This window comes from Erpetoichthys calabaricus, chromosome 1, assembly GCF_900747795.2.
Source record: "Erpetoichthys calabaricus chromosome 1, fErpCal1.3, whole genome shotgun sequence".
Lineage (NCBI taxonomy): Eukaryota > Metazoa > Chordata > Cladistia > Polypteriformes > Polypteridae > Erpetoichthys > Erpetoichthys calabaricus.
Window position 1 is genome coordinate 271087217 of NC_041394.2, and position 14242 is coordinate 271101458.

General features: G+C 39.3%; 1 protein-coding gene across 2 annotated transcripts in view; it reads right to left on the bottom strand.

Annotated features, from left to right (window-relative positions):
• The window catches only part of sema3d (sema domain, immunoglobulin domain (Ig), short basic domain, secreted, (semaphorin) 3D), a 187311-nt gene extending 174330 nt beyond the window's left edge, over positions 1-12981 (bottom strand). Inside the window, exon 1 of one of the 2 annotated variants that reach the window (XM_028814985.2) lies at positions 12453-12981. The gene's annotated coding sequence lies outside the window, so the exon portion shown is untranslated. The remainder of the gene's footprint in view (positions 1-12452) is intronic. The other variant, XM_028814990.2, reaches the window with a different exon arrangement.
• Between the last annotated feature and the right edge of the window lie 1261 nt (positions 12982-14242).

Consider the following 14242-nt stretch of genomic DNA (forward strand, 5'->3'; position numbering starts at 1 on the left):
AAGTTTCACAAAGGTTTAATGGAGTTTATGTAGGTTGAAAACACTTTAGAACTAATACTAAGAAAAGTGTTATTTAAATGATTAACTGAATTTGGTATTAATACAGATAACTATAGGGATCAATGCTATTACGATGGCTCTAAAATGCAGGAAGCCTATTATACGTGTCAAAAAAGAATACAGCATGAAAGCAAAATTTGCACAATACAGAATAAACCTTATTGCCTATAAAACTAGAATCTTCCTTTGAAATACAATGACCTCTACGGTATCAGAGGAAGCCAAGCATTTTGGCTATGTGCTGGACAGCTTAAAATAATTTTTGTGAAATTTCACCATTTAAAAAAAAAACACAATGTATGAGCATTACCATAGACTCAAGAGTGTAATTTTTTAAATATAGTAGAGTGAAAGGTGCAGCCATTGCACACTATCTGAGATCATGGTATTTGTTAAAATGATTGTGACATTCAACTTTGTTAGCTGGGGAATTTTCAATTGTGAGCAGAGTATTATTGACAAATCAGCATCTCAACTAAACTGAACAAATTCCATTGCTGTGGTAGTATTATCCATCCATTGTGGGATATGGCCAGCCATTCATCCTGGCCAATATCCCCAGGCCGCCAGGTGGAGCCCTTCTTGCAACATAGAGGTGCCCGAGTTCCAGCAGGGCATCATGGACATTGGAGTTTTACATCACAGCCCTGCTGGACACCATGGGGGCCTCCAGGGGATGCTGCAGGAAGGAGCAAGGCTTCTATTTCCCCTATAACCCGGAAGTACGTCTTAATCACAGCGACAGAGGAAATGACGTACTTCCGGGATGAAAAAGAAGAGTTTTCGATCTGACCTGGAAGTGCTAGGAAGTCACATGGACTGAGGGTTCAGAAGCACTTCCGGGTCAAGGACTATAAAGGACTCTGGGAAATCCCAGACGGAGGAGCTGAGTCGGGAGGAAGGGTGGTAACGCGTCTGGGAGTGGAGGATTGTTTATTGATTGTGTATTTGTGTTGATTTGTGAGTATAGTGGAGTGGAGGGTGCTTTGCGCACATTACAGTCTGAATAAAATAATAATTTGGACTTTTATCTGGTGTCTGGCATCTGATCAGAGGGTTCAAGGGGACGACAGCACCCCCTATCTGTCACACCATCCATTATCCAACCCGCTATATCCTAACTGCAGGGTCACAGTGGTCTGCCGGAGTCAATCCCAGCCAACATAGGACGCAAGGCAGGAAACAAACCCCTGGGCAGGGCGCCAGCCCACCGCAGGGCACACATACACCCACACATCAAGCACACACTAGGGACAATTTAGGATCGCCAATGCACCTAACCTGCATGTCTTTGGACTGTGGGAGGAAACTGGAGCACCCAGAGGAAACCCACACAGACACGGGTAGAACATGCAGACTCCACACAGGGAGGACCTGGGAAGCAAACCCAGGTCTCCTAACTGCGAGACATCAGCGCTACCGCTGCGCCACCATGCTGCCCGTGGTATTATTAGTATAATAATATTCTTTAATATAAAAGTTTCAATAAATATTGATAAAGGACTCTGTAGTATATATATTAATGAATCTATACTAATAAAAGGCAAAGCCCTCACTGACTCACTCACTCACTCACTCACTGACTGACTGACTCACTCATCACTAATTCTCCAACTTCATGTGTAGGTGGAAGGCTGAAATTTGGCAGGCTCATTCCTTACAGCTTACTTACAAAAGTTAGGCAGGTTTCATTTCGAAATTCTACGCGTAATGGTCATAACTGGAGCCTCTTTTTTGTCCATATACTGTAATAGACTACAGCTCGATGGCCGTGGGAGGCGGAGTTGCGTATCGCGTCATCACGCCTCCCACGTAATCACGAGAACTGACTGTGAACGCAGTACGTAGAAAACAAGGAAGAGCCCCAAAGAGCACTGAAGAAAACATTCATTACACAATTGAGAAGGCAGCAAAACAATAAGAAGCGAGCGAGTGACGCATACAAGCATATTCATAAGTGCAGCTACTGCGGAAACAAAGCACGGTGTAAACCGTAAGTTGAAATTAAGTTTATAGAAACGCTCCCGCTGCTGTTTGCAATACCATATTCGCGACATACAAGTTTAATTGAGAAGACACGAGGTATAAACGAGACTTTGGATCACTTTGTAACAGAGTTAAAATTGCTGTAGCGAGAAACTTTTAAGTGCCGGGTCTTAGCTAACATTAAATAAAGCCGTGGACATCGAAACATCACACAAGAGAGCAGCTCACGTGAACTGACTGAATGCAGCACGAGTGATCATTTCGATGAATCAAACCTGTTCAAAAAACACATTACACAATTGATAATGTAGGAAAAGAATATGAAGCGACTGACGCATACAGACATATTCATGAGTGCAGGTACTTCGGAAACAAAGCACCGTGTAAACCTAAAGTTTAAATTAAGTTCATAGACCTACAAAAGGTTGCTTTTCTCCTGTACAACTATACGTTGCATTCTCAACAGTAAGCTTGCACGGCTTGGTCATTTTACAACCGGAGTGCTGAACTGACAACATGGTATACAAAGAGAACTACAGTAATCCCTCCTCCATCGCGGGGGTTGCGTTCCAGAGCCACCCGCGAAATAAGAAAATCCGCGAAGTAGAAACCATATGTTTATATGGTTATTATTATATTGTCATGCTTGGGTCACAGATTTGCGCAGAAACACAGGAGGTTGTAGAGAGACAGGAACGTTATTCAAACACTGCAAACAAACATTTGCCTCTTTTTCAAAAGTTTAAACTGTGCTCCATGACAAGACAGAGATGACAGTTCTGTCTCACAATTAAAAGAATGCAAACATATCTTCCTCTTCAAAGGAAACAGAGAGTAAAGCAAACAAATCAATAGGTCCGTTTGGCTCTTAAGTATGCGAAGCACCGCCGGTACAAAGCTGTTGAAGGCGGCAGCTCACACCCCCTCCGTCAGGAGCAGACAAAGAGAGAGAGAGAAACAAAGTCAAAAATCAATACGTGCCCTTTGAGCTTTTAAGTATGCGAAGCACCGTGCAGCATACTTAAAAGCTGCACACAGAAGGTAGCAACGTGAAGATAATCTTTCAGCATTTTTAGACGAGCGTCCGTATCTTCTAGGTGTGCGAACAGCCCCCCTGCTCACACCCCCTACGTCAGGATCACAGATAGTCAGCGCAAGAGAGAGAGAAAGAAAAGTAAGTTGGGTAGCTTCTCAACCATCTGCCAATAGCGTCCCTTATATGAAATCAACTGGGCAAACCAACTGAGGAAGCATGTACCAGAAATTAAAAGACCTATTGTCCGCAGAAATCCGCGAACCAGCAAAAAATCCGCGATATATATTTAAATATGCTTACATATAAAATCCGCGATAGAGTGAAGCCGCGAAAGGCGAAGCGCGATATAGCGAGGGATCACTGTATAACAATCGTAATAAACGAACAATAAAACAGCAGAGAACCCATGGATTAAATAAAAAGGCTACTTCCTTGGCGAAGCAAGGAAAAAGGATGGGCTTATATGGCGTTCGTTTATAAAACAGCGGAGAAACTGTGTAAAGGCTGCTTCACAAAAACACAGCAGAGCGCCTTATATGAGCATGCAGTCAGCTAAAGAAGGGAATCAATAAATAGCTATAATCGTAATAAACGAACAAAGTAGCGGAGAATCCGCGGATTACATAAAGGAAATGGGTACCTGAACAGAAAAGTGAGTCTCGAATAGCTACACAATAACTATAACAAGCGTAATAAACGAACAATAAAACAATACAGAACCTCTAAGCAAGGAGAAAGGACGGCCTTATATGGCGTTCGTTTATAAAACAACGGGGATATATATGTGAATGTATGTATGTATATATGTATGTCTATATATATATATATATATGTGTGTATGTCTATATATATATATATGTAGATATGTATATATATATATGTGTATATATATGTATAAATATATGTAGATATGTAAATATGTATATGTATATATATGTGTCTGTATGTGTATATATATATATATGTGTGTATGTATGTATGTGTGTATATATATATATATGTATGTGTATGTATGTATGTGTATATGTATATATGTATATGTGTGTGTGTATGTATATGTGTATATGTATGTGTATATATATATATGTTGATATGTGTATATATATATGTATATATATGTGGATGTGTATATATATATGTGTATATATATATATGTATATATATGTGGATGTGTATATATATATATATGTATATATGTATATATATGTATATGTAGATATGTGTATATGTAGATATGTATATATATGTATATATGTATATGTATATATATGTTTACATAACCTCTTTAACACACTACTTCTCCGCTGCGAAGCGTGGGTATTTTGCTAGTATAAAATAAATACAAATTCAAAGGAACAAACCCCCAGTGGACTCTTTCTGCGAAAGATGCTTTTGTGTGCTCCCATCCCGTGATGACACTTTTTAGGTATTTCCTGCATTTAAACCTTACTGGACTAAATTGTGCACGTAAATTCCATGCTGTTTCAGGGTCGTCATTAAACTCACAGGTCCAAGAAACCAAGTGTCTATCCTAACCCATTTATTGTCTACCTAGAATTTGTTTGCTCTCTCTTTACTTGTGTAAGTTTTCCTTGGGTACACTTGTTTTCCTTCTATATCCCAAAAATGTTAAGGTTACTGGAGGGTCTGATTTACTCCAGTGCAAGGAAATGTGTACTGCAATGCACTGATGTCTTGTCAGTGATTTATTAGTGGCTCACACTCAATGCTTTTGGGATAGGCTATTCCCCAATGTGACAGCCCGGGTTGGCTCCACTTTCCCTGTTGCGGTCTGGAGCCATCCATAGTCATGAACCAAGATGAGCCAGGCAAATGAGGACACATATTGTACTTACAGCAAGAGGTAGGTGCAAAAGTGATCATGTGCTTTTATTAAAACCAAATCTAAAAACCAAACAGTGTTCAAAAAGAGCAGTGATCAAAAATCATCAATAAATAAATAAATTCATAACCCATAAAACCTTTGAAAATTTGGAGGTTAAAAACAATCCATAAATACATATCCTCTCAAAACAGGGTTAAAATCCTACCCTTTGCAATTCTAAAAAACTCCCAGGTACATCTTTTCTAAAACTAACATCTCCTCTGCTTACCCCACATGGGATCCTGCAGACAGAGTAGACGTCCTGCTGACAGGCACAGCCAACCTTTTCTCATAGGCTCAGGTCCCTGCTGTTCCACGGGCTCCCAGCAGGGCCTCGCACCTCCTGCTCTTGCTGCCACTCCTCTACCTTACACGAGAATGACTAGTGGGCCACACCAGCTACGCTAAAAAATGCTTAGCCGATTGGCCTAATTCAGACACCGAGCATCGGCCCTACACTCCTCCTGGCTGCCTGTCTCTTTCTTTCAGGACCCTGGTGGCTTTCAATCCAGCCTTCTTTCTCCCATATTTAACCTCTGTATCTTTCTTTTCTTCTTTCTTTCTGTTCTGCCCCACTCAGCTGTGCAGGATCCTCTTTATATCTGCCTGATTGGGTGCAGATGCGAATCTCTGCCCAATCCGCAGTGTGAATGCAGCACCTGACTGATCCACTCACTTTTGTACGTGAGTGCGCGATCAGCCTAACACCGAAATCAACCCCGGAGCAGCACCATCATGTAAACATCTGCACCCACTCTGAAACTGCATGCTCTTGGAACGTTGATTATTTATTTAAAACCTGTCCATCGCCACAGACCACTTCTAACAGCCAAACCCACACTAATTACCCTACAAAGGATTAAGCAATTTCTTTTAGTGAATGAATTGATATTTTCATATGAAAAAAGGCAGTGCAAGCAGTGCCCCCTCATTTTTGCTAGGAGGATGATGGAAAAGTGGTTGAAGCTATGATATTTTTTTTCCAGACAGCCAAGCAGGCTCCAGACAGAACATTTTTGCTGTACTTTTCCACCTTATTCTAAAAGCCTTGTGGAAAGAGCATTGGTCAATGAAAAACTCAACAAGTTTCCTATAAAACAAGTTTTGCGTGAGAAGACATTCACATAAGAGTGAAGCTATTACCAACTGATAATTCATGTACTTTATGTAACACTAATGGTGTGGATTCAAGGGACTATAATGAAGCAAGCTGAAGGCTTGACAGTACCAGCTCTCCATGATACTAACCCTAAAAATAAACCTCAGTTTTAACCCAATAAGAAAACAATGCACCACACTAGAGTTTCGAAAAATTACCTTTCAGGGTACCTAATGGCTTCTTATCATTTGAAATTCTTTATAGTACTGGCCAGTGCAGTGAAGTTAACCCTAAAAATACCTCCCTTGAGCAAAGCAGTGAAATACACGGTGGTGTCCAAAGTGAAACATTACATAAGAGTTAAGGAAATAAAAAAGATTTGCAAAATGTATATAAGAACAAATAAAAGAAATAAAGCACAAAAACTCCAGTACAGTAAAATAAAAATGTAATTGACAAGTTTGTATTTGCAAAAATAGTACAATGCATTGTGGCGGATGGCCGGGATGCCCCTACGACACTGGATCCATGGGATGCACGCTACGTCCCCCGGAACATTTGGTGGCAGCACCCCTGGGTTGCATCGGGGCCACAATGGTGGAACACTGGAGCTCATCCCTGTTGGGCTCCATGGCCACCGCCCGGGGGAGCTGCAAGGCTTAACGAGCCAGTCTGGGCGGGAGCGCAGCCACACCTGGAAGTGCAGCTAGAAGCAGGTCAACGAGCACCTGCAGCACTTCTGGGTGGGCTATAAAAGGAGCCTGCCTGCACTACTTAGGGCGCCAGAGTCGGGAGGAGGACGACTGCCCAGGGAGGAGTGGAAGAAAGAAGAGTGTGGTTTGGTGTTTTTATTTGTGATTTGGGACAGTGTTGTGCCTGTGGGGTTCACGGGGAAGACATGCCCCACAGGTGAAGAAAAATAAACATTTTGTTTATATGCCTCTTGTGTCAGTCAGTGTTGGGTTGGCGCCAACCAAGCGCCTTTATCACAGCATCCATTTTGGAGATACTACCAATTGAATAAAGAATATGATGATAAATCACGTAACAGAGCAAAGACCTATAAGTGGGATTTGTACGGAATAAAATATTGTCATCTCAAGACATCTTAAGTGATACTACAGATGCACAGTGACAAACAGAAAAAATAACATCACTGGTATCACCAGCTGTTTTTTGGCCTGAATATAGGTAGGACATTGTGGCACCACTTCAGTGAGTTTATTCAGTGTCACAAAAGTGCTAATGGGAGACAGCTTCAGGGGTTATTATATGGCAATTCACACCATGAGTCAAGGATTGGCACTTTTATTTACTGCCTCTCCTTTCCTTCCACCTGCAGACCAGAAGATCATCAACAGGAAGACTGCTGATGTCACTTCCAGGTCTGGAGACCTAGAACCCACATGTTCTTTATGGAACTCCTCAAATTGCGCATCATCACCATAATTTGGCATTCACAACTTGTACTCATGTCTGCAAAGATGTCACTCAATAGCCTTGCTTTTTTTCAAAAGTGTCAAAATATATAGGTTCACCATTTAATGACCCAACTTTTCATCTTGTCTATTTTTCTATTTGCAACAGCTTAGTTTAGCAAAAAAATGGGGTTGACTTTACATTTATTCAAATGAGTATCCATTTGTTTGGTTTTTTTTCAGTTATGGCATATCCTTTGTTGGTCCTCTTTACATTTAGGAATAATTTCTTGCAAATTTCAAAAGCAAAACTGTGGGCAAAAGCACACAGCAGTTTTTTTTTAACTACTTACAACAATTTAGGGATGCATTCTCAATTGAGTTTATGCTCATAGTCCACTCCTTCTCCTTTTATGACATATGCCCACTTTTTTTAAATTTATCCATTCACTCAGTTTTTTTTCTTGCAAAAACAAGAAGAAAACAGCCATCATCTAATCATTAAAACTGATAATTTTGGCATGTTGGGAAAGAATATTGAAGAACCTTAGTATAAAGGCAACAGATCAGGAAAACATCTGGAAAGGACTTTCTTCAGGGTTCTCCTGATATCCATGTGGGTTTCCTCTGTATTTGTGCTATGGTTTCTTACCACAGTCCAAACACATAATGGTGATGCTAAACTGGCCCATGATATGTGTGTGAGTGTGTGTTCACCCTACATGGACTGGTGCTCTGTCCAGGGTTCTTTCCTGTCTTGTATCTGATAATTCCTAGGATTGGCACCAGCTTCTGTGCAGCCCTACTCAGGATAAACAATGGATGGATGTATGGATGGATGATTGCAGGGAGCTAAAGCTAAGCCCAACAAAATGGAGAACAGGACAGGGACTAATCCAGGACAAATCCATTGCATGACACATTCATACACACACCCACACTTTCTGATAGAGAGGAAATGTAGGTCTGTTAGTCAACCTTACAAGCAGATCTTCAGAATGTACGAGGTAAATCAGGGTACATCGAGAAAAACATATGTAAATATATCCATCCATCCATCCTAACTACAGGGTCACGGGGATCTGCTGGAGCCAATCCCAGCCAACACAGGGCACAAGGCAGGAAACAAACCACGGGCAGGGCGCCAGCCCACCATAGTATGTAAATATATGGAAAATTCAAACTTATTCCTAGAAAAAGTACCTTTTAACTCTTTCAAGGCAGATGTTGACTTTTGTCAGTAGAAGGGGTTAATGGTGGTAATCAACTGTAAACGGTGACAAAACCCACTGTTCTGTCTGGGTTGGATTCTCTTTACCAGAAGGAAAGATAGCTTCATCGGTTTGACCAAGATTCCCTGTGCTTGTGTGAGTACCGAGACGCAAACAACGGCAAAAATGTCATCGACATCTGGCAGGAGATCAAAGCGACTGCATAAAGCAAAATACTCTGTGGACAACGTTTCACAAACTATTGCTGAATTGAAATCTGGGTTGTCGAACATGGATTTTGATGCCAGTGATCGACAACAAATGTAAGATACCAGCATCATCTGATCGTGGTGCTGAGTGGGTTTGTAAAGCTGATGCCGCCGATAGGAGGACCGCCACTTACAGTGACAAGAGATTGCAATGCACTGCAACCGCCACCGCCACTCCCCCAACCCCACGCCATATGAAGACAGCCTGCCAACCAGCCTGCCGCACTTTTCCTGGCAAACTTGTTGCCACAGCACACAGCAACAGATGTTTTATGTTGCTTTCTGTGAGAAACCATTGCTTGGTGTGCTTTTCAGAAAACTGCTTTTTTTTTTTTGGAAAAAATATTCAGCCCTCAAAGAGTTAAATAGAAACTATTTAAAATAATTAACAAATATGGTCATATATAATCTGTTTAAAATATTTATTTATATATTTTTCGACAGTATATTTTCTAGGCTAAAGTGTCCTTTACAAAATGGTCTGGATACTAAAAACTATATATATATACTATATGGAAAACTATATATATATATATACTATATGGAAAACTATTGCAACTGTGAAGCACTTAAGTGCCGCTCACACATAAACTAATTCGTCTCCTGCCATTTGTTTTGTGAAGTTAATATTTTTGTGCTCTCTGTTGGAGTGGTGGCCCATTCTGGGATGGCTTGGATTGCTTGTACTAAATGCTGAGATTTCTCCTAATCATAAAATTGGATTACGTGGGTTCAGTGAATAGATGGATGTTAATTCCTGGCTACTTAACCTTATTTATTTAATGGTACTGTCATTTGCTGCTGTGTTTCATAATCTATGTGGTGTATCTTGAATAGTATTTTAAAATGGTTGCTTTTTCAATAATTGGTAATGCAAACTGAAATTGTTAATCTTGAATCTTAAATAGAGCATCATCCTGTTTCTGAATGGTGATTTAAATAAGTGACTTATTATGATTTACATGGGATTTACAAGGGTACAATGGCAGCAGGCTGCTGGTACTTACCCTGTTAGGCACTGAATGTAAGCCAAGAAACAACCCCAGCTAAGAGTCCAGTTCATCACAGGACTCATCCATGCACAAACCCACACTCACTGATCCCAGTGCTGTTTAGAGTTGCAATCTGATGAAGAATGTGCAAACCACAAAAACAGACTGGGGCCAGAGCAGCAAGAAAACTTGTATTTGTCCAAATCTATAATAAAGTCTGTCTTCAGAAAACAAATAACCCAAATAAACAGAAGAATCTATGTCTATTTCAATGGTGTTATTCCACTTGCCCATTTTTTCTAAAATGTTAAGGCACATTTTATCTCAGAACCTTTTTTTTTTCATGTAGTGTCCCCTTCAGACATTAAATAATGATTTCGGGAAGGTCTTCTTATATAGCAATGCTACACCTCACTCCATGCAGTATACCCTGTATGACTTGTGCTGCACATTAAAGTAAAGCATGGGAAAGCAGCAACATAAATACATTTTGTAAACTGTGACGCTTTCAGTTTAAATATAAATGTGTATTTTTCATTTTGGATTATTTACACATACTTTCAAATGTAGTATATTTAATTAATGGGTGACATATGATATCAATAAGGTTATTGTTTGGTTACTGTATATGCAGTATTTTTTTGTTTCTTATTCATAAGTCATGTGTGATTATCTCCTGGGCTCTTTTCTGATCTAAACTGCATGTAGCTTGAGGGATATCTGATATACAGCTGCAACTCTATAAAGCTTAAGGAGTCAGCAGAGGTTAAGCTGTGAGACTAAACAGTTAAGTATTTGCAGCATGCAAAAAATATATTAGTTTAGTCATAAGTACCTATCATATATTAAAAGTTCTATCTTAGCATAAATGCATGTATGGATTAGATTGAAATAATACTAAATATACTGTATAGAATTATTTTAAAATGAGATTATTATTAACAATGTGACATAGTATTTGCACTGAAATAGCCTGTAAAATTTAAATTAGATAAAGGAATCTATAGAGATCAGACCTTCAGATAGTTTCTGGTAATTTCCCCTATAATCTCCCAATACATCTTTCAGTATGGAATTGGCACTACTTAAATCTAGAAATGCAAAGTATTTAGCTCAACAGAATTCTTATTTATATTCTGCGCTGCTATCCACCTTGCAGCCAATGCTGATGGGACAGGCTCCAACACTCCAAAAATTGGCTAAGCGGTTTAGAAAATGGAAAATGCTATACTACAGATAATATCCACAGAAACACAACTGTTTTATGACCTTTTTGTGCCTTTGTTGTACTAAATAAAAATCAGCATCATAAATTTACCACGTTTATTATTAGAGACATATATCCGGCATGTCTAAGTAATGGAGAAAGACTGAATGCTATGCATGGATATCATCCAAGCCAAGGTCTTAACAAAACTTTATCATGCCATGCTTTCATCGTCTCTGAGAGTGAAATATTGTCTGTAGGGTATGCACATGTATGCACATAGCTATTATGTGGTCAGGTATCATCAATCACGTCCACAATTAAAACACTTCAAAACTGTCTCGGTTAGCATTTCTGTCTTTTTCAGACTGTCAAATTTCCATCGTCAAAATGAAATGTCATCTTGAATATCTAGTAACAATATATTTCGAAATACATCTAAAGTTCATCTCAATAAAATATCCCAAAAATACATTTTCCTAAAATTCTCTCTATATTCTAGGAAAGAATCAGGTTAGAACGCACCCTGTATACCGAGGTTGCCCTGAGAGAGGTGATGCTGTGCTATGTCAGATCACCCTCGAATACAAATCGTCCTTAATAAAATAAAACGATCAAGGGACATGAATTTTAAATAAAGCTCATGCTACAATAAAATCTGTGCATAAGGCGCATCTGTCTATCCATCTGTTCTTGAACATAAGGATCGTGTCAAATAAGTACCTATAGAAGTATGTGTACATAGGTGTACCATGTATATTTGAAAACAATTACATTCAAATACTAATATATAACACAATGTCCTGTGTAGACTGGTTCCTGGCATGCTTCCGAAGCTGCAGGGATTGGTTTCAGCTTCCCGCGGCTACTGGATTAACATAGAAGATTTCGAATATCAATGGATATAAATATATAATACCTATATAATTTACTTATTTTTATTTTAGAGTCATAATGTGTTTAAATACAGTAAAAGCAGACAGATAGATAGATAGATAGATAGATAGATAGATAGATAGATAGATAGATAGATAGATAGATAGATAGATACTAAGTATGTAGTCCTGTAATAAGTGACTCAGCAATACGCTTGCGATTAACAGACGTTAAATTTTTACAGACAATTCAAGGCTAGCGAAAATAGCACAGCTACAGGTTAAAGTAATAAAAGCTTGTAAACACAGATTAGGACAATCTGAATAGATGTCAGATTATTCGTCAATAGTACTCTTGAATGCCACGAGCTGCACAAACAGAATGAAATCAGAAAGAGACAAGAGGCTATATACCTGATTGTTTTGCTTCAACTTGCTGCGATGATTGTATCTGAGGAAGATAAGAAATCGCTTCCGAGATAAGAAATCCTCCAGTCGTAAGCAGAGACAGCGGCTGCGAGATAAACTCCGCTTGCTCCTCGGCACTTTTTCACAGAGGGCGCTGCACTTTGCTTGTGATCATAACGTCAGGTTTCCTTGAAATTTTCTGTCTACTTCCCGGTCCCTTTTTTAAATAATATTATAAAGTGTAGGAAGCAACCGAAGTATTCTTTAACGTCTTCTTATCCATCTTAGCACTTGCGCGTCATTTAATAATACTGTCAGTTAACTACTCGCACTGAAACTCTCCGACTCGCTCGCTCGCTCTCCCTCCTTCTGTCTCTCCCTCTATTTCTCTCACCCATTTGACTTCTGTCAACAAAAAAGCCTTGGAAGTATACGAACCTACAATTAGCGCTCCGGTTTTCGCAGGGAGTGGTTAGACACACGCCAGGCGGAGATGAGTCGAGCCAAAGATCAGGATTCCTTCAGTCTGCACATTTATCATCGAGGTGTGCTTCCCAAATTCAAATATTTTAAAATACACCCTTAAAATATAACCAGATGTATCATTTTCAGCACATTTTCGTAGTGGAAATATTCTGCTGGAATTTTCTTTATTACGTTTACCAAGTATCCCTCTTTCTTAAAGGTTGTTTATTGGTTAAAAAAAAAAAAAAAAAAAAGAGCCCTTTGGTACAAAATGAAAGCTTCAAAGCAGTAAATCGAATTGTAACACGCTTAAAAAAACTTTCTAACGACTCGAATATTTCTTAATATGAGTATATTGATACATTCACCCCTCTTCCTAACCTGTTAAACCAGGGCAGGATTGCGAGGGAGCTGGAGCCTGTCCAACTAATTATAGGGCGCAAGTAAGGACCAATACTTGAATGCCAGTCCAACGCAGGGTGAACACAGACACACACGCACCCACACACACACACACAACAGGGTCAATTTAGCATCACCAGTCCACCTTGCTTCCGTGTTTTTAGACTGTGGGAGGATATCGGAGCACCAGGAGAAAACCCATGCGGAGACATGCTGAACATGCAGACTCCAGACAGTCCGCAGCTGGAACGTGAACCCTGATCTCCTTTACTGTAAAGCGTCACCATACTATCAGTATATGTTTTCCAATCAGCAATGTGTCAAACACATTACTGAATTAAATAGTTCTCATTTGATAAAGCAGAAGCATGCAGCACCCTGACAAGAAGTGGCATCTAGTCCAAGGCTGGTGCCCACCTTACTCCCAATGGATAGGCTCCGCCCCCGTGCAATTATTTATTGAATAATGAAGGTTTAGAAATAGATGGATACATTTCTATGGGGGATCTTTAGTACCTTCTCTGGCCAAACGAATATTTCCAGTCTTTATAAAAACAACATGGTAATATATTCACTTTGATGAAGACATTTTGAAATACTTGTTTAGCATGAATATGCTTAAACAGTAGAAAACACTAAATAAAAAGTACATTAAAGCATTGCAGAAAAAGTTCCTAAGTACATAACGACTACTAAAAAATAAAGTTATATTTATTTCTGAAACATTATTTAACTGTGTTGTCTGCTTATTCTTTAAAAAAATCCCTGAAATTATTGTGTCTGAAAATGGGAAAACATTCAGATCTCTTCATTAAACAAAATGCATGTTAATTTTACATACAAAACCAATTTATTTTATACAACATGTTTCTATAGCAAATACTGTCACCTTGTGTTTTAAAAGAACAGAGCTGTAGTGAGGTTGGCTG